The sequence below is a fragment of the Salvelinus alpinus genome, chromosome 16 (assembly GCF_045679555.1).
Source record: "Salvelinus alpinus chromosome 16, SLU_Salpinus.1, whole genome shotgun sequence".
Taxonomy (NCBI): Eukaryota; Metazoa; Chordata; class Actinopteri; order Salmoniformes; family Salmonidae; genus Salvelinus; species Salvelinus alpinus.
The window spans coordinates 13,835,948-13,862,590 of record NC_092101.1 but is presented as its reverse complement, the minus strand read 5'-3'; the positions used below and the strand labels follow the sequence as shown (position 1 = coordinate 13,862,590).

The 26,643-nt window shown below is 42.6% G+C and overlaps 1 long non-coding RNA gene across 1 annotated transcript; it reads left to right on the top strand.

The window, feature by feature from the left end:
- Positions 1-9,333: 9,333 nt before the first annotated feature.
- Positions 9,334-16,450, top strand: LOC139540889 (uncharacterized). Its single transcript, XR_011668283.1, has 2 exons — positions 9,334-9,613; positions 15,907-16,450. It is a non-coding gene; the product is annotated as an uncharacterized lncRNA (long non-coding RNA).
- The last annotated feature ends 10,193 nt before the right edge of the window (positions 16,451-26,643 follow it).

Below are 26,643 nucleotides of genomic sequence, written 5' to 3'. Positions count from 1 at the left end.
GGTCATAGAGAGTGTTTCTAGTTCTTTGAGCCGTTGTTTGGTAGCTGACCCCTCTCTGTGGGATTTCTCTGTGGGGTTTGTTGATGGGTTAGAGACTGAGTGGAGTGTGAGTGCATTCTGAGTGCAGTAGCCTAGTTTGGTGGTGAACTGCACTTTGTGCGGTGGGGCTGTGAGCTTGTGATGGGGATACTGGGTGAGTGAGGGCTGATGGACGCACTGGCCTTGTCTTTGTGGAGACCGTATGTCTGATTCTCCTGAGTTCACCAGGTCTTCTGTTCCAGCCGCTGCTGCTCAATCCACTGCATCGGGTAAAACAAATTTTTAAAGGTGGGTGTGCGTGCGTATGTGCAAATGTGCATGTGTGATTTAAACTTGTTTGATTAATAGTGAGTTGCCTCCCTCATTGCTGTAACGAGAGACCATGCCCTGTCATGTGTCTTTTACAGCCTCCATGTGGCCAGCCCCACACAACCAGAGGATGGGCCTGGCTCCTAAAGAAGCTCATTGTATTCAGATCAATGGTACCGCTCAACTTCTTCAACGTTACAGGGATATATCATGAACTTCGATCTGGGAAATTACATTTACAACCCCGTAAGGACCTTAGTAAGCCTCAAACACAGCATGGCATTGTGTGTGTTATCCGAGCATCTTGCCGGGCTGAGACACGGTACATTAGGATTACAGTGAGCCGTGCTGAAGCTGTGCTGTGTGTGTGCGTGTGTTTTTCTCAGCATGACTTGGTTCTCTTAGTCAGCTGTCTCTTTGCAGCCTCTCATTGCTAGAGTTCATAAGCAGGACCAAGCACATAAGACTGTACAGTACCTGCTTACGACAGCCTTTTTGTCTGCCGTACCTCATATCCATCCCAGCATGTGGGCTTGTGTTAAAGTACTTTTAAGTAAAAATACTGTTTTTTGGAATATCTATACTTTATTATTTATATTTTTGACAACTTTTATTTTTACTTTATACATTTTCTTTAAGAAAATTTATACTTTTTACTCCGTACCTTTTCCCTGACACCCAAAAGTACTCTTTACATTTTGAATGCTTAGCAGGACAGGAAAATGGTCTAATTCACACACTTATCAAGAGAACATCCCTGGTCATCCCTAATGCCTCTGATCTGGCGAACTCACTAAACACATACTTTGTTTGTAAATTATATCTGAGTGTTGGAGAGTGCCCCTGGCTATCCGTAAAACATTTTTTTTTTTAAATGGTCTAGTTTGCTTAATATAAGGAATTTGAAATTATTTATACTTTTACTTTTGATACTTAAGTATATTTTAGCAATTACATTTACTTTTTATACTTAAGTATATTTAAAACCAAATACTTTTAGACTTTTACTCAGGTAGAATTTTACTGGGTGACTTTCATTTTTACTTGAGTCATTTTCTATAAAGGTATCTTAACTTTTACTCAAGTATGACAATTTGGTACTTTTTCCACCACTGCAAAACGTATTCTACCCTTTTATTAGCAATGCGTATGCCCCGCCCACATGAGGATCTGTCTTTTTCAGCCATCTATTTCCTGTGTTTGAGGGGTTCAAAATCCCCTTGTTACATAAATCTCGCTGGATTGACTGCTTTCATTTTACTCCTGCAACTCTTTCATACTCTTGCTTGTGCCTTTAGATTTTTCATGTTAACATTACGACCGCGGAAATGTTTGTAATGACCTGTCAAACACACCCTGGTAATGGCTGAAATGGGCTCAATGGAATACATTGGCTTTCCATTCAATCTATAAGAATGCTAACGCTTCGTCTGGGATTTAACACATCTCAACACTTACATCACAAGAAAGAGAAGAAAGTTAACTTTATTTTGATGGGTGTTCATTTTTTGTGGAATTGAAAAAAGTAATAATTTAATAGAGTTGAATTGTTTACAAATTAGACAGCCCTGGTGAGTGCAGGTAGTCCAGGGTAGACAGCCCTGGTGAGTGCAGGTAGGGTAGACAGAGCAGGTGAGTACAGGTAGGGTAGACGGCCCTGGTGAGTGCAGGTAGGGTAGACAGAGCAGGTGAGAGCAGGTAGGGTAGACAGCCCTGATGAGTGCAGGTAGGGTAAACAGAGGAGGTGAGTGCAGGTAAGGTAGACAGCCCTGGTGAGTGCAGGTAGGGTAGAAAGCTCTGGTGAGTGCAGGTAGGGTAGGGTAGACAGAGCAGGTAGGGTAGACAGAGCAGGTGAGTGCAGGTAGGGTAGACAGAGCAGGTGAGTGCAGGTAGGGTGGACAGAGCAGGTGAGTGCAGGTAGGGTAGACAGCCCTGGTGAGTGCAGGTAGGGTGGACAGAGCAGGTGAGTGCAGGTAGGGTAGGGTAGACAGAGCAGGTGAGTGCAGGTAGGGTAGACAGAGCAGGTGAGTGCAGGTAGGGTAGACAGAGCAGGTGAGTGCAGGTAGGGTAGACAGAGCAGGTAGGGTGGACAGAGGGGTTTTCGGTGGTTGTAGCTCTGTTCCTCTCCTTTATGTTAATGTATGCACGTATGCAAATGACCTACATATAATTTATTTTATTTGACACAAAAAAATATATAAAATACCTGATACAATAAGAAAATGTATATAAGAGTGCATTTTAAGAAAAAAAGTGACATTTGACAATAAATTGAATACCTGAATTCCCACCAAAATGACTGTCCGTGCCAGTAAAATGTTTTATGTGCTATAATTCAGTCAATATCGGATGGATTATAAAAATTCTAAACATTTGGAGTATCTTTGTCCATTGTCCAACTGTTGCATTTATTAAAATTGTTTTTAAAAGCTTTTAACAATTTTGATGACCATTGCTACTTTTATGTAGCACAACCATAATAGGTTAATGTATTTCACGTTCGTCCCATTTTTTTATGACTAATGAGAGACCAGATATTATAAGAGAATATTACAGTCACAGCAAGTATCTATTCCATTTACTTTGATTTAATGGTTCAAAAGGAATTTTAACCAGTGAATAACTTTGAAACGGTCATAATCAGTCTTAATGTTTCAGCTTGAAATGTGTGAGTAAGACTGAGTGCCACAGGATGGACAACTAATTCGATCAGTCGATGGGGGAACAGTCAAACACATACACAAAACGAAAACAGGTCATGGCTCTTCTGCGTTTCCGCCAGCATCCTTTGTCATGGACAAAAACAAGTTTGCTGGTCTGTGATATGTACCAACTGTGGTAAAAAACATGTGAACTTCCTTCTGACTAGTAAACAGTGAGGATGACTACTGTGCAAGAGCAGAGAGCACTGGATACAGTACTGTACATCACGGTTGCACTGTACCTCAATAAAATCATCTGAGGTTCTGAGAAACGTGGCCTCTTTTGATAGTTTCAATGGACAGGTACAGGCATTTTCAGTATTCATATACAAAAATCTGAAATTTGTTCTACCTCCATTTTCATTAATGATAAGATGTGGGGTTTCAAAGGGAAAGCAAATCTGTATCAGGTGTGAAACGAGGAGACATCAGAGGGGCGTCTGACAACTGACCTAGTTTTCTGTGCCTTGCTAGGATCATTGCTGGCCAGGGACTTTATCCAGACCAAAAGTCTCCTTTTAGGCTTTTTTTTGCCGTTCTACTTTGATGCACATATCTTTCGTTCTTTCATCCACTCAGAGGTTGCAAGGAACTTCAGGCGCGCTTAAATCACTATGTGTGGAAAATACTAATCCATTAGGACCCACAGAAGTTGGCTTGCTGACCCAGTGCCCATCATAAGACTTCTACGACCATCCTTCAACTGCCCCAGTGGGATGTGTTATACATTTAAAGCCTTAACCAGAAGCCTTGATCAAATACTTTAGAAGTTTGATCAGAGATACAGTTGAAGTCGGAAGTTTACATACACTTAGGTTGGAATCATTAAAACTCGTTTTTCAACCACTCCACAAATTTCTTGTCAACAAACTATAGTTTTGGCAAGTTGGTTAGGACCACTACTTTGTGCATGACACAAGTAATTTTTCCCACATTTTTTTACAGACAGATTATTTCACTTATAATTCACTGTATCACAATTCCAGTGGTTCAGAAGTTAATATACGCAAAATTGACTGTGCCTTTAAACAGCTTGAAAAATTCCAGAAAATTATGACATGGCTTTAGAAGCTTCTGATAGGCTAATTTACATAATTTGAGTCAATTGGAGGTGTACCTGTGGATGTCTTTTTTTCTGGCTTGGGGTCATGTATAGGCCTATGCCCATGCATAGGCTCTAATATGTACAGTGGGGAGAACAAGTATTTGATACACTGCCGATTTTGCAGGTTTTCCTACTTACAAAGCATGTAGAGGTCTGTAATTTTTATCATAGGTACACTTCAACTATGAGAGACGGAATCTAAAACAAAAATCCAGAAAATCACATTGTATGATTTTTAAGTAATTAATTTGCATTTTATTGCATGACATAAGTATTTGATACATCAGAAAAGCAGAACTTAATATTTGGTACAGAAACCTTTGTTTGCAATTACAGAGATCATACGTTTCCTGTAGTTCTTGACTAGGTTTGCACACACTGCAGCAGGGATTTTGGCCCACTCCTCCCTACAGATCTTCTCCAGATCCTTCAGGTTTCGGGGCTGTCGCTGGGCAATACGGACTTTCAGCTCCCTCCAAAGATTTTCTATTGGGTTCAGGTCTGGAGACTGGCTAGGCCACTCCAGGACCTTGAGATGCTTCTTACGGAGCCACTCCTTAGTTGCCATGGCTGTGTGCTTCGTGTCGTTGTCATGCTGGAAGACCCAGCCACGACCCATCTTCAATGCTCTTACTGAGGGAAGGAGGTTGTTGGCCAAGATCTCGCGATACATGGCCCCATCCATCCTCCCCTCAATACGGTGCAGTCGTCCTGTCCCCTTTGCAGAAAAGCATCCCCAAAGAATGATGTTTCCACCTCCATGCTTCACGGTTGGGATGGTGTTCTTGGGGTTGTACTCATACTTCTTCTTCCTCCAAACACGGCGAGTGGAGTTAGACCAAAAAGCTCTATTTTTGTCTCATCAGACCACATGACCTTCTCCCATTCCTCCTCTGGATCATCCAGATGGTCATTGGCAAACTTCAGACGGGCCTGGACATGCACTGGCTTAAGCAGGGGGACCTTGCGTGCGCTGCAGGATTTTAATCCATGACGGCGTGGTGTGTTACTAATGGTTTTCTTTGAGACTGTGGTCCCAGCTCTCTTCAGGTCATTGACCAGGTCCTGCCGTGTAGTTCTGGGCTGATCCCTCACCTTCCTCATGATCATTGATGCCCCACGAGGTGAAATCTTGCATGGAGCCCCAGACCGAGGGTGATTGACCGTCATCTTGAACTTCTTCCATTTTCTAATAATTGCGCCAACAGTTGTATGGGGTTTTTGAATGAATCGTCACCTGAGAAAGCACTGCCCCTGTCTTTGTATTAGGCTTTGAAACGACACCCACAACAACCATCTTTTCCACTGAGTTTCAACCTGTTGTTGAACTCCTTTCTTCAAATTGATCAATCACAGTGAGGTAAGTTTTAAAAGCACTTACTGTTTTGATGATAACTGTTTGTTGTGATTTTGCATCTCATTTGCATTGATGTCAGTGTTTAGAGGGACAATAGAGCCCTGAGTACCAGGCCATTAGTGGCCTGATGATCGTTAGCGAGTTGGGTACTACTAACGCATGTCCAGAGTGCATAAGAGGAGATCATTGTGACTCAACGGTCATGTAGAATTTGACTGAGTGTAACGGATGTGAAATGGCTAGCTAGTTAGCGGTGGTGCGCGCTAATAGCCTTTCAATCGGTTACGTCACTTGCTCTGAGACCTTGAAGTAGTGGTTCCCCTTGCTCTGCAAGGGCCGTGGCTTTTGTGGAGCGATGGGTAACGATGCTTCGTGGGTGACTGTTGTTGATGTGTGCAGAGGGTCCCTGGTTCGCGCCCGGGTCGGGGCGCGAGGGGACGGACTAAAGTTAAACTGTTACATGAGGTCATGATTCATGACTACCGGTGTGGAGGTAATACGGTCACCGCAACAGCCCTTGTCCACACATACCAACACAGTTGTGAAAAGAGCACTACAAAGCCTCTTCCCCCTCAGGAGGCTAAGAAAGATTTGGCATGGGCCCTTAGATCCTCAAAACGTTCTACAGCTGCAACATTGAGAGCATCTTGAATGGCTGCATCACCGCCTGGTATGGCAACTGCTTGGCCTCCGACCACAAGGCGCTAGAGGTAATGTGTACGGCCCAGTACATCACTGGGGCCGAGCTCTCTGACACCCAGGACCTCTATACCGGGAGGTGTCAGAGGAATTCCCTAAAAATTGTCAAAGACTCCAGCCACCCAAGTCATAGACTGATCTCTCTGCTACCGCATGGCAAGCGGTACCGATGCACCAAGTCTGGGACCAACAGGACCCTGAACAGCTTCTACTCACAAGCCATAAGACTGCTAAATAGTTAGTGCAGGTAATTATTTGGCTAACTATTTAACTATCTGCAATGACCCTTTTTGCAAAAACTTTTTGTAGAGAAAACATTACGTCTATTATATATCATATGGCCTAGTCACCTTTTTCCTAGTTTTATGTATATATCTACCTCAATTACCTCGTACCTCTGCACATCAACTTCGGTATCGTTACTCATTGTGTATTTATTAGTACTTATATTATTATGTTCTTACTTTTCTATTATTTCTCCATTTTCTCTCTCTGCATTGTTGGGAAGGGACCATAAGTAAGCATTTCAGTGTTAGTCTACAATTGTTGTTTACTAAGCATGTGACAATATATATACAGTGCATTCGAAAAGTATTCAGACCGATTTACTTTTTCCACATTTTGTTACGTTGCAGCCTTATCCTAAAATTGATTATTTTATTTTTTCCCTCATCAATCTATACACAATACCTCATAATGATAAAGCAAAAACACCCAAGGACATTCAGAGACTTGTCCCAAAGCCACTCCTACATTGTCTTGGCTGTGTGCTTAGGGTCGTTGTCCTGTTGGAAGATGAACCTTCGCCCCAGTCTGAGGTCCTGAGCACTCTGGAGCAGGTTTTCATCAAGGATCTCTCTGTACTTTGCCCTGTTCATCTTTCCCCCAATCCTGACTAGTCTCCCAGTCTCTGCCACTGAAAAACATCCCCACAACATGATGCTGTCTCCACCATGCTTCACTGTATGGATGGTCCCAAGTTTCCTCCAGACGTGAGGCTTGTCATTCAGACCAAATAGTTCAATCTTGGTTTCATCAGACCAGAAATATTGTTTCTCATGGTCTGAGAGTCTTTAGGTGCCTTTTGGGAAATTCCAAGTGGGCTGTTATGTGCTTTTTACTGAGGAGTGGATTCTGTCTTGCTACTCTACCATAAAGGCCTGATTGGTGGACTGCTGCAAAGATGGTTGTCCTTCTGGAAGGTTCTCCCTTCTCCACAGAGGAACTCTGGAGCTCTGTCAGAGTGACCATCGGGTTCTTGGTCACCTCCCTAAACAAGGCCCTTCTCCCCCGATTGCTTAGTTTAGCCGGGCGGCCAGCTCTATAAATCAAATGTATTTTTATAAAGCCCTTCTTACATCAGCTGATGTCACAAAGTGCTGTACAGAAACCCAGCCTAAAACCCCAAACAGCAAGCAATGCAGGTGTAGAAGAACGGAAGAGTCTTGATGGTTCCAAACTTCTTCCATTTAAGAATGATGGAGGCCACTGTGTTCTTTGGGACCTTCAATGCTGCTGACATTTTTTGGTACCCTTTCCCAGATCTGTGCCTCGACACAATCCTGTCTCGGAGCTCTACGGACAATTCTTTCGACCTCATGGCTTGGTTTTGTTCTGACATGCACTGTCAACTGTGGGACCTTATATAGACAGGTGTGTGTCTTTCCAAATCATGTCCAACTGTATCACCGCCTGGTACGGTAACTGCTCCACCCACAACCGTAAGGCTCTCCAGAGGGTAGTGAGGTCTGCACAATGCATCACCGGGGGCAAACTACCTACTCTCCAGGACACCTACACCACCCGATGTCACAGGAAGGCCATAAAGATCATCAAGGACAACAACCACCCGAGCCACTGCCTGTTCACCCCGCTATCATCCAGAAGGCGAGGTCAGTACAGGTGCATTAAAGCAGGGACCGAGAGACTGAAAAACAGTTTCTATCTCAAGGCCATCAGACTGTTAAACAGCCACCACTAACATTGAGTGGCTGCTGCCAACATACTGACTCAACTCCAGCCACTTTAACAATGTAAAAACTGATGAAAAAATGTATCACTAGCCACTTTAAACAATGCCACTTCATATAATGTTTACATACCCTACATTACTCATCTCATATGTATATACTGTACTCGATACCATCTACTGCATCTTGCCTATGCCGTTCTGTACCATCACTCATTCATATATTTTTATGTACATATTCTTCATTCCTTTACACTTGTGTGTATAAGGTAGTTGTTGTGAAATTGTTAGGTTAGATTTATCGTTGGTTATTACTGCATTGTCGGAACTAGAAGCACAAGCATTTCGCTACACTCGCATTAACATCTGCTAACCATGTGTATGTGACAAATAACATTTGATTTGATTTGAATTTATCACAGGTGGACTCCAATCAAGTTGTATAAACATCTCAAGGATGATCAATGGAAACAGGATGCACCTGAGCTCAATTTCGAGTCTCATAGAAAAGGGTCTGAATACTTATGTAAATAAGGTATTTCTAAAAACCTGTTTTCACTTTGTCATTATTGGGTATTGTATGTAGATTGTTGAGATAAAAAAAAAAAAAACATTTTTAGAATAATGCTGAATTTTAACAAAATGTGGAAAAAGTCAAGGGGTCTGAATACTTTCCGAATGCACTGTATAAGAGACTCACCGAAATGTAAATAGTCCAGGCATAAATAATATATTGAGCTTCAGCGCGTGCTGCTGCTGACGGGTTACCACTGCACCAAGAACGCAGGATGAGTCCTCAGGAACACTGTCTGTGGAGAAGCCTGGGAGATGAATTCACAACTTCTTCTTTATTAATATTGAACTTTATATCTGCTGTGGCCGCCTGTGTTGGGAGTACATGGGGACCACCCGGGACATAACCATCCCTTTTATTGCCACTTGCATTCCCAGAATGCAGAAAGATTTGGCCCGGGAGTGTCCTGAAAGGACCCCATGTGAGTGGTGGTCTCATTACCCACCCAGCAGGTTTAGAGCAATGAGGGCATGTCTAAATTTAGCCTGCTCAAAAAAGAACAGACAAACACAAATAGAAAAACAAGCTGAATGGCAGCGAGAGGAAGGGCACATACTGTGACACAGGGCATGTGGTGAAGCCATTTTCAAAAAATAGGGAACATGTTTGTTTCCTGAAGTACAGTATTATATATAACTTCACTGTCTCTGAAGCAACTTGCATAGCTAAGCAGAGATGGTCTTATATATGAGGACATACAATAATAATGTATTTAGGTGAGATATCTCACATAGCCCTGCTGAAAAAATCTGCATAGACCTGCATACATTTCACGCTGGTCCATGCAGGTTCCATGCTGGTATATGCTGATCAAAGTTTCTCAGCGCTGGGCAAGCTGGTCTGACCATGACTCCTCTGGGTAAGTAAGTCTTGCGACTAGCTATATACATTTGTATGAATCATGGTTGAATTATCGACCAGGGGAAGCCCATTGATTGTGTTAGTCACTCTCATTCAGATATCATATTATATATCATGCAAACATTTAATTTCCACCCTATTGCAAAATGTGTAGAATTGCAGGAAATGAACTGTAAAACATTTATTAAGGGTCCCAAAAAGTGTGAGGCCGGCTTTGACTGCATTTGTGGGTATGGATGTGGGTACGCCATTTTTTTACCTTCCGTTTTTGGAAATTGATCCGCGGGCCTACAAAAAGGGGCACCTGCCAGGTGGATAGATTATCTTGACAAAGGATAAAATGCTCACTAACAGGGATGTAAATACATTTGTGCACAACATTTGAGAGAAATACACTTTTTTTTTGCATATGGAACATTTCTGGGATCTTTTATTTCTGCTCCTGAAACATAGGACCACCAGTTATTTCTGTTCAGTGTATATTGCAGTTATGAACTGCATTACCCACTGATTTATTTATATTCTCAGAATAGAGATACATATATTACTTTTCATCTTCAGTTTCAATGTCAACCTTCCTGCTCCTCTGCTGTTCTTTGTTCTCCTCACCTCCTCCTCCTGCCATTTCCTCCTCACGTCACCTCACTTCCTCTTGTCCAGAGTCTAAACCAATCTTAAGAGATCAGTGGCCATGTTGCATAAACAGCAGCTCACCTTGAACAAAACAGCCTCACCTTTTCTCTTTGTTGCCACAGCCAAGTGTCCTGTGTCAAAAAACGACACACTTTTACGTGAAGGGATCCTCAGTCTTTGCACTCATAGTGCACTGTGGCAAGTGCCTGGATCCCTGATACTAACTAGTAGTTATAATAGGCTATTGCTGTCAGATTCTCATTTCAGGCTGTAGCTCAGTTGGTAGAGGGGTTACACGTGATCTGTGGTTGTGGACATACAATTTCACCTTCACCTACTAGCCCCTTTACCATAGTAAACACATCATGACAGTTACTTCTTTCTGCATTCCCTCAAAACCACTCTACTGTCATTTACAGTATTTACTGTCAATGATTTGTAGCTTCCCCTTTTCTTTGAATGCAGTCAGTTTTGGAATGTAAACATCCTGTTTTGACTTCCTGTGTTCACTCATGTGCAGTCAGTGTGTCTTATTTTCAAAAGGAAAATGTTGAACACTTCCTGACTCTGAAGAAACACCAGGGAGGGGTCAAAATGGGCTTTTATCTACAGTACCAGTCAAAAGTTTGTACACGCCTACTCTTTCAAGGGTTTTTCTTTATTTTTCTACATTGTAGAATAATAGTGAAGACATCAAACTATGAAATAACACATATGGAATCATGTAGTAACCCAAAAAGTATTAAACAAATCAAAATATATTTGTGATTTTAGATTCTTCAAAGTAGCTACCCTTTGCCATGATGACAGCTTTGCACACTCTTGGCATTCTCTCAACCAGCTTCATGAGGAATGCTTTTCCAACAGTCTTGAAGGAGTTCCCACAAATGCTGAGCACTTGTTGGCTGCTTTTCCAACTCACCCCAAACCGTCTGAATTGTGTTGAGGTCGGGTGATTGTGGAGGCCAGGTCATCTGATGCAGCACTCCATCACTCTACTCTTGGGTCAAATAGCCCTTACACAGCCTGGAGATGTGTTGGGTCATTGTCCTGTTGGAAAAACAAATGATAGTCCCACTAAGCGCAAGCCAGATGGGATGGCGTATCGCTGCAGAATGCTGTGGTAGCCATGCTGGTGAAATGTGCCTTTGAATTCTAAATAAATCACTGACAGTGTCACCAGCACCCCAACACCATCACACCTCCTCCATGTTTCACGGGGGAACCACACATGCGGAGATCATCCGTTCACCTACTCTGCGTCTCACAAAGACACATCGGTTGGAACCAAAAATCTAAAATTTGGACTCTTTCTTGGCCCAAGCAAGTCTCTTCTTCTTATTGGTGTCCTTCAGTAATGGTTTCGTTGCAACAATTTGACCATGAATGCCTGATTTAAGCAGTCTCCTCTGAACAGTTGATGTTGAGATGTGTCTGTTACCTGAACTCTGAAGCTTTTATTTGGGTTGCAATTTCTGAGGCTGGTAACTCTAATGAACTAATCCTCTGCAGCAGAGGTAACTCTGCATCTTCCTTTCCTGTGGCGGTCCTCATGAGAGCCAGTCTCGTCATAGCGCTTGATGGTTTTTGCGACTGCAATTGAAGAAACTTTCAAAATTCTCAAAATTTTCCAGATTGACTGATTTTCATGTCTTAAAGTAATGATGGACTGTCGTTTCTCTTTGCTTATTTGAGCTGTTCTTGTCATAATATGGACTTGGTATTTTACCAAACAGGGCTATCTTCTGTATACCACCCCTACCTCACAACACAACTGATCGGCTCAAACGCATTAAGAAGGAAAGAAATTCCACAAATAAACTTTTAACAAGGCACACCTGTTAATTGAAATGCATTCCAGGTGACTACCTCATGAAGATGGTTGAGAGAATGCCAAGAGTGTACAAAGCTGTCATCAAGGCAAAGGGTGGCTACTTTGAAGAATATCAAATATCAAATACTTTTTTGGTTACTACATGATTCCATATGGGTTATTTCATAGTTTTGATGTCTTCCCTATTATTTTACAACATAGAAAATAGTAAAAATTATGAAAAACCCTTGAATGAGTAGGTGTGTCTAAACATGACTGGTACTGTGTATCTTGACAGTAGGCCTAGGTCTTAACTGTTCAATGTTATTGCAATTTAGTCAGTGACTGATGGATATGTTGTTATAGCTTTAACTCTTCAATGTGTCCATACCAGTTGGTGTGTGTTTTGACCACTGGGAGGTAGTAGTGGGGTTTCATCTACTCTCTGCAGCACTCACTTACCAGCACACGTTGATCTGGGTGATACTCTGCTTCACTGCCAGACAAACAGTGGGGGACATCCTGAGAATCAAGGCAACATGCACAGCTGATACACTAGGTGTTTATAGTAGGCCTTGTATTATTTCATGTGGGTCGGAACAGTAGGTGAGATTATTGTGTGTGTGTGCTTGTTTGTGTTCGTTTTCAGAATGCTTGTGAAAAAACATGAACTTTTTCTGTTGAGTGTCTTTGTAAAGGTAAAAGGGAAATGTATTTTGACAGAGATCTAATGCTTCCCCCACAATCTTAATGTCATTCCCTTTCATTCCTTTCTGTAGTTCCTAGCTCCTCTGTAGTTCCTCTCTATACTCTCTTTATCTTTCTCTTGGACATGAAACACACACACACATACAATAATCTCTCAATCAGACACCTGCAGTTGAATCCACACCAACAGAGGTTAGATACATCTTGGGTAACACCGATTCTAATGGAGACGAGGGGCCGGAGTGCCAGGCTCTCACCTTCCAGACAAGGTGGGTATTATTGATAACTGCTGGGTGAATTTGATCCCGGCTTGTGGCTTATGTTACTTTCAGTTCAGTAGGGTATCAGCCCAGAGATGTTTGGTGACTTGAGGTAACAGATCTTTCCACTTTAATGGACTCTCTTTTCCTTTTGGAGATTGTGGGAATTGCAAGGCTGGCTAGCTTTTGTCTTGTAACTCTATCACAGTTAATCCCTGGGCTGTCTGAGTTCCAGGGCAGCGTGACTGTGGGCACCATTCAGTGCTCAACCTCAGGCCCCAACTCCTCAGAGAGCTCATATCACACCAGGCCAGCTGCCTCCAATCCAGTGTCACCAACACAGCCTCTCCAACCCCCTCTCTCCCTCTGCCTCTTCACTCGCCTCTTATAGATCCCAGAGTCAATGTACTCAATGTTCCTTTCATCTATTGAGTGCAATATGCTTTTTCTCTGATAAAAGCTTAAATGAGAAAAGCTCAAATGAATCTTCTTGAAGTGGAGGTTAGAGTAGGGCCGTCGACACAGTCCAGAAGGAGGATTGGACACGTGATATAAGATCTCTTCTGTTTCTGTCTGCATCGGACAGCCTCTAACGTAGGCAGCCTCTGAGTAATCTGACTTAAAATAAAGCAAGATTATTATTTTTTCATCAGTAATTAGACAGTGTCTCTCCCTACAGCACATTGAGGCCCAGACCGAATAATAAACGCATTGGTGCATCGAATGGTGCTTTGGTTTTATTGCCCAGGTAATGGAGGGCTGACGGAGTGTTGGCAGGCAGGCAAACAACCTTGCTCTCCCTCCTCTCCTTCACATGTAAAATATGAGTTGCACCTGTATAATCAGTTTTGTAGTTTATTGAATATTTGCAACCGTGTAACTCTTTTGAGAATAAACACAACACTTGCAAGCATGTAAGTCGATATGTGAATACATTCAAACCTTCCTAATACAACACCTACTCACTGCTGCGAGGAGAACAGTATCAGTTGGCCTCAATATTTATGAATGAATTTATGAGTATGGGTGTGTTATGTGCTAATGATATACATATTGTGTGTGTTTGTGTGTGTGTGAGTGTGTGTGTGTGAGTGTGTGTGTGCGAGAATGTGTGTGTGCGCATGCAGGTAAGCGCACACGTGTGGGTGGGTGAATGCTTGCGTGTGTGTGCGCGTGTAAACATGTGCACGCGCGTGTGTGTTGGTTAACCGGTTCCCCAGTGAGTAGGCTGGCACGGTTCCTACACTTCTAATATTTATAAAAGGTTGTTCTCTATTATTTATAGGCGGAAGGCTGAAATCACTGGAGCCATTCCTCACTGGCTGTCGTGCTGTGCCAGCGAGAAGGGCGAGAGAGAGAGGATGATAAGAGGCACCTAGAGAAAGCAATCATCACTAGGGAAATCTGCCAGCACCAAACTAAAAAACTCAAAAGTTTTATCTGTTATACAGTTGAACATCCTCCCGAAAAGACATCTCTGTGTTAGAGTTCTTAAGAGTAGTGGGAACAGCAGACGATGTCAGTATAGTTTAGTTTAGGAGAGAATATGGGGGAGCCTCAGTTACCCTCCAAAGAGGGAATCTTTGATTCTGTTGCTCTTTGATGCATTTCCCATGCTTCACCCCTTTATCTCCAAGTTCAAAATGGCAGCCTCCTTTCAGATCTTTGACGATATTGAAGTCCTTTGTTGAATAATTTTTGCAGTTGGCGAGAAAGAGACACAGTTCGTCAGGCTTATTATCCGTCTGTGTTTGGCAGCCCTCTGTCTCCAGAATGTTTCCCTGAGTGTGTTTCATCACGTTATAAGGGGGCCTGTCTGTGTAAGAAGTGTCACACTTGGCCCGGTGTGGTCATCCTGGGAAACATATGTACCCCGCAGCACGGCGTCCATATCACCACAACATCTGCTCACGAATCTGCAAAGCCCCCCCTATACCAGGGAAATTCACTATTAGCATACGTACCAATCACAGGAGGTTGGTGGCACCTTAATTGGGGAGGACGGGCTCGTGGCAATGGCTGGAGTGGCATTAGAGGAATGGTATCAAATACATCAAACACATGGTTTGATGCCATTCCATTCCCTCCGTTCCAGCCATTATTATGAGCCGTCCTCCCCTCAGCAGCCTCCACTGTCTCCAATGACCTTCGAATTAATGAACGACCTGATCTGACTGGAGGCTTGGTTAGAACGGTAATCTTATCTACCACATGATACCATCACATCATTAATGCCCACTTTGGTATTATGTGTACTGCTACTTCTCAGAATCATCTCGCCTCACCTCCATTAGGATGTGTTGTCTTTACAGTAATCGTTCAATGGGACTCGGATAGAGTACATGATCATGTCACTTAGGCCTGGCATGAGTATGAAATCATGTTACAGCCTTGTTTTGAACAACATTATATGAGCTGCCTTTTACTTTGTGCATTATGCACTAATAGTCCTCATGCTTTCCTTTCATTTTGGTCATCCCTGTTGTGGTACTGTTGATTCTGGATTCCTCTCCATGATGACGGCCTTGCTTCATCAGGCCACGTGAGATGTGGGTCGTACCTCTCTCAATAACGGCATCTGCCACCGGGGAGGAATGTAAACACTAACGAGCGTGGTGCTGCCATCCGTCTTCGCTAAGGGCCCCTGCTGGGAAGATGGTTCTGCTCTCTCTGAGTGTCAGTGGAGGGGAGGGAGAGCAACACGAACCCGATGAATAGAGGGAGCAGAGAGACCCCAGATGGCCCCCTCCAGTGAGGAGTTGGCAAAGTCCTCTGAAAGTCAGGCAGAGATGGGACCAAGAAGCTGCTCCATTAACATGATATGATGTCATCCTCCATTGTTTCAATGTTTTTTTCTCTTCCTCCTGTCGGCCTTAGAGGGGACCTCTACTGGGCTTAATTGGACCGCCGCACCGCATCGCCGCCATGCCGCCACCGCCAGTGAGCAGCTCATTTGGAGAGAGGATGAATGTTGTGTCTAATTATTGCTTCTTCTTCATCCCCTTTTTTTCCCAACCCTGATGAATTTGCATAAACATACTGCGTAATTACACACACCAAAATAAGGGATGCAAATACCGTTTGAGGTCAGGGGTATGTGTCACGTTCTGACCTTAGTTCCTTTGTTTTGTCTTTTGTTTTAGTATGGTCAGGGCGTGAGTTGGGTGGGTTGTCTATGTTAGTTTTTCTATGATGTTCTATTTCTGTGTTTGGCCTGATATGGTTCTCAATCAGAGGCAGCTGTCAATCGTTGTCCCTGATTGGGAACCATATTTAGGTAGCCTGTTTTCTGTTGGGTTTTGGTGGGTGGTTATTTTCAGTCTTTGTGTGTCTGCACCAGACAGAACTGTTTCGTTTATTTCTTTGTTATTTTGTTATTCAGTGTTCTGTTTTGATGATTATTAAACATCATGAACACTTACCACGCTGCACCTTGGTCCTCACCTTCTTCCACCGACGACACCCGTTACAGTATGATGGGAAATGGATATCTTCCTTTTCTCCATAATGGAAGAGTGCAGGGTCGTCCAAATCAGCAACAATAGCCCCCCAAAAAATACTTCTAATGGGGTAATGAGAAAGCTGATATAACTGTCAGAACAAGGTCCTGTCCATCTTTTTCCAAGAATTACGAGGTTGGCCTCGCAGCATTGCATTCATTCAAGATGTCATGTTAGAACACATCACACATTATGCTCTGACTGTAACCTTAACCCCAGGCCTGACCCCTACCTGAACCTCTGTGATGTCAGGTTAGCCATAACAAATGTTAAAGCGTCTTACAAACTGGCCTCAACCATAGCCACGGGACATAGGGGTGACAAAACATAATAATAATTTAAAAAATATATCCTTTAAGTAGTCCACTGGGCCTTTACTAGTCTTGTATTAGCATCATTTCAATGAAATTACATTGAAAGCAGTGGCGATTTTCCACGTAAATCTTGGTGAGGCAAACATCATTATATATATTTCTTTATGCATGCCAGCAAAGCTATTACACAACACTAAACAATACACAAATTGCACTTTATCAGTGACAAACGGTGCTCACAAACTGTTAGGGCCTACATAAAGCTGTCCCAACAGCAGAGTCCCAAAAGCAGTCCCAACACCTTACCACTGCTACACCTGGCTATCAGCAAAGCCTTGTCTGGCAGCGAAACAGTTCAGCCTCATTTACTGCCTTTTTTTAAAAACATAGCTGATATGGCTGACTTACCTAAAAGAATGTGGTTCTTACTGACAATTGAGATGTACAAACTATGGCATAAGGGGACGACAAGCGGATAAGAAACAATCCATAATTTCTTATCAAAATTTATCATCAAAGTCTGGCATTCTCTGGATTTATGGTGCTTTCAAGACAACTGGGAACTCGGGAAAAAAACAGGTTGAATCATGACGTCAGTGATCTTCAGGTCAGAGCTCTAGAAAGAGGCCAGAGTTCCCGACTTGGAATTCTGAGTTGGATGACTGTTGAATACACATTTTCTCAGTCGGAGCTTGTTTTTCCCCGAGTTCCCAGTTGCCTTGAACTCACTGAAGTCTGAGATTTCCCAGTTCTGAGTTTCCAGTTGTTCTGAACGTGGCAGAAGTCATGCTGGATTGACAGCATAGCCAATGTTGAATGTTTATCCTTTTAATCTTGGAAAAATACCCTTTATCCCAGACTTGGACCACACACCCACTCCACTGAATAGCAGTGCAACGCTTGCAGTAAGCCACTGATTCCTTCCAAACCACTCATTGTTGAATTTGAAAAGGATTTGCCAGTAGATTTTCAGCTTGATTCATGATGATGACTGCTAGCTTGCTAGATAAGATTTTGAAAGTATGATGTTGACATCAGTCCAATTTAAGCTATGGTAGATAAAATGTCAAATCACGTTATCTGTGGCCAATGACCTTCAGCCTTCTTGGATGGGCACTTCTTATGTAACTCTATGGCAGCATCCAAAGGGCTTGAATTTTCGAGCCCTCCCCAAAAGATTTTGTGGTGACAATGTCCCCATGAGTGACAGAACACTGAGCCAATCACGGCGCAACTAGAGAACATTACCAACACCTATGCTCTGTATTTTCCGCTGGCTGCCCCACCACCACAGAAAGCACTGAGCTAGGCTGAAACACCTGCATGTTGGATCTGCTTTACTCAAGAAAGCAAAAAGAGACCATGTTTGTACGCGGCTTCATTAACTCAATGATTATATATTTGTTTACATTGTTTGGAAACTGATATGTGACACGTTATGCCAAAATAACATGCAAAACAGGCATAAAAAAAGCTAAACAGGTAGGGCTCAAAAATGCAGGTGGGGCTCTGCAACATGGAATAGATTTGAGTTACCATCTGTTGAGGTACCGTCTGTTGAGTTACCGTCTGTTGAGTTACCGTCTGTTGAGTTACCGTCTGTGCCCAGAGGGATATTTGTGTAAAAAGACAAAGCTAAAGACACCCAAATGATATCGGTGTCATGCAAATTGGGTTAGTATAAGTGTAGTTTGACATTGTTTTTTAAAACATTTCTTTTTATCTTTAGCCTAGCATGATAATGCATTGTCACCACTCCCTTGTCTTATTATAAACAATGGAGACGTTTCAAGAGTTTTCCCTTCTGGCAGACTGGCATCCCATTTTACTCCAGTCACACCCATAACATCTGGGTAAAAAAATACACTCCATATGACCAAGGTAGTCTTGTTGAATCTTCTAGCTTGTTCTTTATTTAGATACATTTTGCCATCTCTCTACCTACCTATTAATTTGTCTGTACATCCAGGTCACATTGAAACATCTTATGGTTCTGTTGACAGACAGTGTAATAAATTGAAGCATAATAAATACACTTTCCATTTTTGGATGTGAGACATGGTAATAATCACTCCTCTTCAGAATTCAGCCTCCTCACATGGTGAGGGAATGTAATCTAAAGCTGATTTGTTTTTATTTTGGACATAATGGAGTGAACATCCAGACAGAAATGAACATTTACATAAGACACAAATTTTCAGGCACATCATCAGAACACACCTGTGGGGAAGAGACTATAATCTCCTATATAATTAAAGAGCTGTTCTCAATCACACGATTGGAAAATTGATTAAATTGAGCTTTTTTCATTGGACTACACCGAATACCCCATAATGTCAAAGTGGACATTTTTTTAAATGTATTAAAAGGAAATAATGAAATGTCTTGAGTCAATTAGAATTCAACCCCTTTGTTACGCCAAGCCTAAATAAATTCAGGAGTACTCATTTGCTTAACAAGTCACATAATAAGTTGCATGGACTCTCTGCAATAATAGTGTTTAACATGAGTTTTGAATGACTACCTCATCTCTGTAACACAGATTCAACCACAAAGACCAGGGAGGTTTTCGGATAACTCGCAAAGATGGGTAAAAAAAAGCAGACATTAAATATCCCTTTGTGCATAGTGAAGATATTAATTAGACTTTGGATAGTGTATTAATACACCCAGCCACTACAAAGATACAGGCGTCCTTCTTAACTGAGTTGCTGTCGAGGAAGGAAACCGCTCTGGCGTTTCACCATCAAATCATATCAAAGTTTATTTGTCACGTTCGCCGAATACAACAGGTGTAGACCTTACAGTGAAATGCTAACTTACAGGCTCTAACCAATAGTGCAAAAAAGGTATTTGGTGAGCAATAGGTAAGTAAAGAAATAAAACAACAGTAAAAAGACAGGCTATATACAGTAGCGAGGCTATAAAAGTAGCTAGGCTACATACAGACACCGGTTAGTCAGGCTGATTGAGGTAGTATGTACATGTAGATATGGTTAAAGTGACTATGCATATATGATGAACAGAGAGTAGCAGCAGCGTAAAAGAGGGGTTGGGGGGGGGGGTACACAATGCAAATAGTCCGGGTAGCCATTTGATTACCTGTTCAGGAGTCTTATGGCTTGGGGGTAAAAACTGTTGAGAAGCCTTTTTGTCCTAGACTTGGCACTCCGGTACCGCTTGCCATGCGGTAGTAGAGAGAACAGTCTATGACTGGGGTGGCTGGGGTCTTTGACATTTTTTAGGGCCTTCCTCTGACACCGCCTGGTGTAGAGGTCCTGGATGGCAGGCAGCTTAGCCCCAGTTATGTACTGGGCCGAAAGCACTACCCTCTGTAGTGCCTTGCGGTCGGAGGCCGAGCAATTGCCGTACCAGGCAGTGATGCAATCAGTCAGGATGCTCTCGATGTTGCAGCTGTAGAACCTTTTGAGGATCTCAGGACCCATGCCAAATCTTTTCAGTTTCCTGAGGGGGAATAGGCTTTGTCGTGCCCTCTTCACGACTATCTTGGTGTGTTTGGACCATTCTAGTTTGTTGTTGATGTGGACACCAAGGAACTTGAAGCTCTCAACCTGCTCCACTACAGCCCTGTCGATGAGAATGGGGGCGTGCTCTGTCCTCATTTTCCTGTAGTCCACAATCATCTCCTTAGTCTTGGTTACGTTGAGGGATAGGTTGTTATTCTGGCACCACCCGGCCAGGTCTCTGACCTCCTCCCTATAGGCTGTCTCATCGTTGTCGGTGATCAGGACTACCACTGTTGTGTCATCTGCAAACTTAATGATGGTGCTGGAGTTGTGCGTGGCCATGCAGTTATGGGTGAACAGGGAGTACAGGAGGGGCCTGAGCATGCACCCTAGGGAGCTCCAGTGTTAAGGATCAGCGTGGCAGATGTGTTGCTAACTACCCTCACCACCTGGGGGCGGCCCGTCAGGGAGTCCAGGATCCAGTTGCAGAGGGAGATGCTTAGTCCCAGGATCCTTAGCTTAGTGATGAGTTTTGAGGGTGCAATGGTGTTGAACGCTGAGCTGTAGTCAGTGAATAGCATTCTCACATAAGTGTTCCTTTTGTCCAGGTGGGAAAGGGCAGTGTGGAGTGCAATAGAGATTGCATCATCTGTGGATCTGTTTGGGCGGTATGCAAATTGGAGTGGGTCTAGGGTTTCTGGGATAATGGTGTTGATGTGAGCCATTACCAGCCTTTCAAAGCCCTTCATGGCTACGGACGTGAGTGCTACGGGTCTGTAGTCATTTAGGCAGGTTTCCTTCGTGTTCTTGGGCACAGGGACTATGATGGTCTGCTTGAAACATGTTGGTTTTACAGACTCAATCAGGGACATGTTGAAAATGTCAGTGAAGACACCTGCCAGTTGGTCAGCACATGCCCGGAGCACACGTCCTGGTAATCTGGCCCCGCAGCCTTGTGTATGTTGACCTGTTTAAAGGTCTTACTCACGTCGGCTACGGAGAGCGTGATCACACAGTCATCCGGAATAGCTGATGCTCTCATGCATGCCTCAGTGTTGCTTGCCTCGAAGCGAGCATAGAAGTGATTTAGCTCGTCTGGTAGGCTTGTGTCACTGGGCAGCTCGCGGCTGTGCTTCCCTTTGTAGTCTGTAATAGTTTGCGGCTAATGGTGACTTTAAAACAGTTACTGAGTTAAATGGCTGTGATACGAGAAAACTGAGGATGGATCAACAACATTGCAATAATAATAATTTAAATAAATCAAATTCTAGTTACTCCACAATACTAACCTAATTGACAGAGTGAAAAGAAGGAAGCCTGTGCAGAATACACATTTTCCAAAACATCCATCCTGTTTGCAAAATTGCACTAAAGTAATACTGCCCCAAAAAATTGGCAAACCAATTAACTTCTTGTCCTGAATACAAAGTGTTATGTTTGGGGCAAATCCAATACAACATATTACTGAGTACAACTCTCCATATTTTCAAGCATAGTGGTGGCTGCATCATGTCATGGGTATGCTTGAAATTGTTAAGGATTGGGGAGTTTTTCAGGATAAAAAAGAATCAGAATGGAGCTAAGTACAGGCAAAATCCTAGATGATAACCTGGTTCAGTCTGCTTTCCACCAGACACTGGGAGATTAATTCACCTTTCAGCAGGACAATAACCTAAAACACAAGGCCAAATCTACACTGGAGTCGCTTACCAAGAAGACAGTGAATGTTCCTGAGTGAACTGGTTACCGTTTTGAATTAAAGTACTTGAACATCTATGGCAAGACCTGAAAATGGTTGCAATGATCAACAACTAAATTGACAGAGCTTGAAGAATTTTGAAAATAATAAAAGGCAAATGTTGCACAAGGTGTGGAAATCTCTTAGAGACTTATCCAGAAGGACTAACAGCTGTAATCACTGTCAAAAGTGCTTCTACAAAGTATTGACTCAGGGTTGTGAATATTTATAGTACCAGTCAAAAATTTGGACACACCTACTCATTCAAGAGTTTTTCTTTATTTTGACTATTTTCTACATTGTAGAATAATAGTGAAGACCTCAAAATTATGAAACAACACAAATGGAATTATGTAGTAACCAAAAAAGTGTTAAACAAATCAAAATATATTTTAGATTTTAGATTCTTCAAATTAGCCACCCTTTGCCTTGATGACAGCTTTGCACACTCTTGGCATTCTCTCAACCAGCTTCATGAGGTAGTCTCATGGAATGCATTTCAATTAAAAGGTGTGCCTTGTTAAAAGTTCATTTGTGGAATTTCTTTCCTTCTTAATGCGTTTGAGCCTTAACCAGCATGGCTACACTTAACCAGCATGGCTACCACAGCATTCTGTAGCCATACGCCATCCCATCTGGTTTGCGCTTATTGGGACTATCATTTGTTTTTGAACAGGACAATGACCCAACACACCTCCAGGCTGTGTAAGGGCTATTTGACCAAGAAGGAGAGTGATGGAGTGTTGCATCAGATGACATTGCCTCCACAATCACACAACCTCAATCCAATTTGGGATGAGTTGGACCGCAGTGAAGGAATAGCAGCCAACAAGTACAAAGCATATATGGGAACTCCTTCAAGACGGTTGGAAAAGCATTCCGGGTGAAGCTGGTTGAGAGAATGCCAAGTGTATGTAAAGCTGAAGAATCTCAAATATAAAATATATTTTGATTTAACACATTTTTAGTTACTACATGATTCCATATGTGTTATTTCATAGTTTTGATGTCTTCACTATTATTCTACAATGTAAAAAACAGTCAAAATAAAATAAAACCCTTGAATGAGTAGGTGTGTCCAAACATTTGTCTGGTACTGTATATAAATTAGATATTTCTGTATTTCATTTTCATTATATGGGCAAAAATGTCTAAAAACATGTTTTCACTTTGTTATTATGGGGTATTGTGTGTAGATGGGTGAGATTTTTTATTTTATTTAATCAATTTTGAATTCAGGCTGTAACAACAAAATGTGGAATAAGACAAGGGGTATGAATACTTTCTGAAGGCACTGTACATATCTGATTTACAGTACATCACAATGTTAAACTGAATCCCTATGTTTAAGTGTTCCACTGAGGCTCTATACTGATGTAGGCTCTTATTTTGAGTCAGTTTGCTACAGCAGGAAAATAAACTGCAGCAACAGGAAATTAAAAATATTATGTGGATTATAATCAATGGACATTTTTGTAGGGGTTGAAAGTCAAGCCTGAAATTTCAAAGTGGAAAGTACAAACTTCAGAATGTAATGAACACGATGGGAGACAGAGAGCTGGTTAAGCACAGGGCGCAGCAGGTGTTTATTTGTAAGGACCACAGGAGGAGGCAGGTAGCTGGGTCCAGGGGCAGGGAGAAGGTCATACACAGGGGGTCCATAAAGGCAACAGTACAGGCAGGGAAAAGGCTAGTAACATCATCTGGGAGATCAGGCAATAGGTTGATAACAGGAAATCCGATAGGCTAAGGTACAGGCAGGGAATAGGCAAAATGCGTTGTTAGTGAGGCAGGCAAAAACTATCATACACGAGAGGATTAAATTACGGGGAATCCAACGCTCCGAACAGAAGTGTGTCACAAAACAAACAATACCTCACAATGATGGGGTGCAAAGAACTGAACTAAATAGTGTGTGAGAATGACATACAGGTGATCAGAATTCAGGTGATTGGGATCTGGAAAGTGAACTGCTTTCAGGGGATCTATGTGTTTGAGAGTGTAACCTGGAAAGTGGGCTGGACAGTGAGCTGCGTTCAGGGGATCTACGTGTTTGAGAGTGTGAGTTGGAAGCAGATATTACACAGAAGCCTTTTAAAAATAAAAAAATACACTGTAAGTTAATTTCCTGCATTGCAGCAAAGTTATCCTGCAACAAGATAACTGAAATTAACATCCTACGTCTGTAGCTGGCGTGTAGGCCTATGTTGTTACCGAAAGCTATAAAGTACCAAAGCTCTGGAGTAAGTATGTTTGTTTACAGGCCTGTGTCAGGTTAGGAACCTAAAGGATTTGTCCTGGATTGGCCCTGTTTAGGTTCGAAGACCAGTGGTGGAAAAAGTACTCAATTGTCATAGTTGAGTAAAAGTAAAGATAGAAAATGACTTAAGTAAAAGTGAGTCACCCAGTAAAATACTACTTGAGTAAAAGTATCTGGTTTTAAATGTACTTCAGTACAGTGATTGAAAAAGTACTCAATTGTCATACTTGAGTAGAAGTAAAAAGTAAAAGTAAATGCTATACATCAAATTCCTTATGTTAAGCAACCCAGAATACACATTTTATTCATTTACTGACAGCCAGGGGCACACTCCAACACTCAGATATAATTAACAAACGCAGTATTTGTGTTTAGTGAGATCACCATATCAGAGGCATTAGGGATGACAACGCGTTATATTGATAGGTGCGTAAATTGGACCATATTGCTGTCCTGTATGAGCATTCGAAATGTAATGAGTACTCTTGGGTGTCAGGCACAGGAGGTTGGTGGCACCTTAATTAGGGATTACGGGATCGTGGTAATTGCTGAAGCGGAATGGGTGGAATGAAATCAAATATATCAACCACAAGGTACATGTGTTTGATGCCATTCCATTTACGCCGTTCCAGCCATTTATGAGCCGTCCTCCCCTCAGCGAAAGTAGAAACCCCAAAAATGAACTACAAATTATTTTTATTTTGTTACTTTACACCACTGCTGAAGAGCTCTACAGTATGGTGACATCAAAGGGGATGATCCCGCTTTGTTATCCCACAGTCTGCCTCCTGATCCAGTAACATTTTCTTCTTAGCCCCGCAGCGGCCCAATAAGAGGAAACGGCTTAGGAGGTTGGAGGAGCTAACAATATCGTAAGGCGCTGGGCTAAAATTAAACGTCCATCTCTGACTCGAGGCGCTGACAGTCCACAGCAGGCACACAGTGTGGCAGTGAGTCAGCCTTCACATACGACGCACACCACTCGAAAAAACACCAAAAGATCCCAAGCTCAAACTCAACCAAAACAAAGCTCTTAAAAAGGAATCAGTAATGGTTATATGGCGAGCACTGAGTGTTCTGTGGCTGTGAAGTCACAAGCTTCCTGGTACAAAAATACCCCTACTTATCATACACACACACACTGTTCTAGTCAGGCACATGTTGTATCTGAAGGAGATTGGTTAGAGGACGCAAATATCGTTTGAGGTCAGGGGTATGATGGGAAATGGATGGACATCTTCCTGTTCTCCATAATGGAAAAATGCAGGGCTGTCCAAATCAGCAGCAACAACATCATCATCAACAGCAACAATAGCCCCCACAAAAAAACTTCCAACGGGGTAATGAGAAAGCTAATATAACTGTAAGAACAACGTCCTGTCCATCTTTTTCCAAGAATAACGAGGTTGACCTCGCAGCATTGCATTCATTCAAGATGTCATGTTAGAACACATCACACATTATGCTTTGACTGTAACCTTAACCCCAGGCTTGACCCCTACCTGAACCTCTGTGATGTCAGGTTAGCCATAACAAATGTGAAAGCGTGTTACAAACTGGCCTCCACCATAGCCACGGGAAGTAGGGGTGAAAAATCCTAATAAATACAAAATATTAATCAAGTAAAATATGTATATGTGGACACCTGCTCTTCGAACATCTCATGTTGCCCCCATTGCTGCTATAACAGCCTCCACTCTTGTTGGAAGGCTTTTCACTAGATGTTGGAATTTGCTTGTATTTGCTTCAATTTAGCCACAAGAGCATTAGTGAGGTTGGGCACTGATGGTGGGCAGTTAGGCCTGGCTCGCAGTCTGCGTTCCAATTCATGCCAAATGTATTCAATGGAGTTGAGCTCAGGGCTCTGTGCAGATCAGTCAAGTTCTTCCACACCGATCTAGACAAATAATTTCTGTATGGAACTTGCTTTGTGAACGGGGGCATTGTCATGCTGAAACAGGAAAGGGCCTTCCCCAAACTGTTGCCACAAAGTTGGGAGCACAGAATTGTCCTAGTATGTCATTGTATGATGTAGCGTTGATTTCCCTTCACTGGAACTAAGGGGCCTAGACCGAACCATGACCATCATTCCTCCTCTACAATTGGCACTATACGTTGGGGCAGGTAGCGTTCTCCTGGCGTTCTCCAAACCCAGATTCGTCTGTCAGATTGCCAGATGGTAAAGCGTGAATCATCACTCCAGAGTACGCGTTTACGCCACTCGGCATTGCGCATGGTGATCTGAGGCCTGTTTGCATCTGCTCGGCCATAGAAACCCATTTCATTAAGCTCAGTTCTTGTGCTGACATTGCTTCCAGAGGCAGTTTGGAACTCG